The sequence below is a fragment of the Lipotes vexillifer genome, unplaced genomic scaffold, assembly GCF_000442215.2.
Source record: "Lipotes vexillifer unplaced genomic scaffold, Lipotes_vexillifer_v1.1 scaffold802, whole genome shotgun sequence".
NCBI lineage: Eukaryota > Metazoa > Chordata > Mammalia > Artiodactyla > Lipotidae > Lipotes > Lipotes vexillifer.
In genome coordinates, this window is record NW_006790237.1 from 1,764,788 (window position 1) to 1,767,325 (window position 2,538).

Sequence of the window (2,538 nt, forward strand, 5' to 3'; positions counted from 1 at the left end):
ACCAGAGGGGGGGAAGCAGGAGAGGGGGGAGGGGGCATTGAGACGGAGGGGGGGGGCATTGAGACCAGAGCGGGGAAGCAGGAGAGGAAGAGGCAAGTGGTTTTGAAAGAGAAAAGGGGCGAACTGGATCGGGGAGGTTGAAGGGGGCAAGTGGAAAATAGGAAAGAGGCAGAGGAGAAGCAAGATACAGAAAGTAGAAGGGAGATGGGAGAGGAGAGAAAGCCAAGGGCAGAGACACAGGAGGGGGAGAAAGAAAAGAGGGAGACAGGGAGGCTGGAGGATAGAAGAGATGGGGCGAAGAGGGGAGAGAACCGCTCAGGAGAGAGACCCTAGAGGGAGGGGACGAGCCGGGAGAGAAACAAGCGGAGAGAGAAGGGGTGTGAGCCCTGGGGAGGTTCCCAGAGAGCCGGGGGGCGGGGGAAGAGGGAGAGATTCAGGGAGACCCGAGAGGGAGGGGAGGAGAGACCGAGGGAGAGAGAGAAGGATGGAGGGAGGGGGGAGAGAGGAGGAGGGAAAGGGAGAGAGAGGCGTCCCGCCAGTGTCTCACACACACACTCTTGGAGGCCAAGGGGAGGGGCGGAGGGGGGGGGAGATCCAGGCTGAGGAGAGGATGGAGGGAGGCCATCGGGGAGGCACGTGGTGGGAAGAAGGGACTGGGGAACACGGAGGAAATGAGAAAAGTGGAAAGTAAGGCGAGACTAGGCTGCAGCGCGAGGCCAGGAGGCGCCGGGAGGGGTGGGCGGTGGCTCTTCACACCCCAGCCCGGCCCACGGAGGACAGTCTCCCTCCTCGACACCCGGGCGGCCATCCCGAGGGCATTTGGTGACGGAGGGAGAGAAGAGAGTGAGAGCAGGGAAAACAGAACAAAGCCAAAAGTGGACAGGAGAGAGCAGGTGGATAAAGAGGGAGAGAAGGAGTGGGGCTCAGAGAGGAGAAGGGGGGAGAGAGGGAGAAACTGAGAGGGAGACAGAGAGGAGGGAAGGGAAGGTTTGCCCCCTCCCGAGTGATGACGCGCCAAGTCACGGGACAGTGTCCCCGTGTCCCAGTTAACGATGAGCTGCAGACGGCAAAAACGTGCAGCTGAGGGTCCCAGGACCTGGCAGAACATGAAATGAATTCCGTAAGCTGTGAAACATTAATCACAGGACCGTCTGTTCCGAGACAGGATAAAAATACCACCAGCGCGGGGAGGCAGCCGTCCCGCCCCCGTTGGTTACCGCACGGGCCTCCCCAGCTGTGGGAGTCGAGCAAGGACGGGACAGGGACGGGGGACGGGGGCGGGGAGAGCGGGGAGGGGGAGACGCTGCAAACCCCAGGTGTATGGGAGCAGGTGTGGGAGAAAGAGACCATGAGAGACGGAGACGAGGCATGCGGTGAGGGCTGAGGAGGCGGTTGGCCCCTCACGCCAGGGAAGGGAGGGCACAAGGACAGGGTGGTAGAAAGGGCAGCGCCGGGAGAGAGGCGGGGAGCGGGGGGTAGACGGCGGAGGAGAGACTCAGGAGTAAAAAGCCAATGGAAAGAAGGTACAAGGAAAACTGAGTGAGAGTGAGGCTAGGAAGGGAAGGCAATAGGAGCCCCTGTGGGGGAGACGGGAGGAGCAGGAGAGGCTGGTGTGAGAGGTAAACGTGAGGAATAGGGACGAGGCGAAGGGGACAAGGGTAGAGAGAGGAGACACCGCAGCAGCCGAGGAAGGGGGAGTGGAGGGCTAACCCGAGAGCCCAGAGCGGGAAGCCCAGGGCTGGGGACTCCGCACCCCATCCCCATCGGGGGTAGGAGGATGGACGGGGTGGGAGCCAGGAGCGGGGGTCGGGGCAAAGGCAGAAGGAAAAGCAGAAGGGCTTCCAGAAAGGCTGAGAGTGACAGTGCAGGGGAGTCGAGCTGGGGCTGCGGCGGAGGAAGGTGTAAAGGACGGATAGGAGCGCGGTTTAAGGAAGAGAAGTGGGGTGGGGGAGGAGCGTGGGGGCGCGTGAACTAAAGAGGAAGAAACTGAGGATCAGGGTGAAAGACAAGGGTGAGAGGAAGGAAACCTGTGAGCCGGTGGCTGTGGAGAGACGGACAAATGGACAGAAGGTCGAGACAGATCAGAAGTGGGGGGAGGAAGTGGGGTGAGGAGGGGCAAGAGGAGGAGCGGCTGTCGGAAGAAAGAATGAAAAGGACCTGATCAAGGTGTGCGCGAAGCAAATGGCAACACAGTGAGAGGGAAGTCCTTTCCGGCAGGGCGATGCGTGTGTCAAGAGAAACTGATGGGGCAGAGGCAGAGGAAGTGTGTGAGAGACGGGGGCAGGAGAGAAAGAGAAAGGATGGAGCGAGAGGCGCGGAGAGAACGAGGTCCAGAAAATGGGAGGGAGGGGAGAAAGAGCTAGTGAGAGGGAGAGATTGGGAATCGGAGGGAGATCCAGGGAATGGGGGGGAGAGGGGGCCGAGGCTCACAGAGAGAGGAAGACACAGGGGGCCGAGTGGTGGGCGATTCTCCTGCCCGCCTAAGCCTCAGTTTCCTCAGCTGCTTCTGGGGCGGGGGGGGGGGGGGGGGGGGGGGGG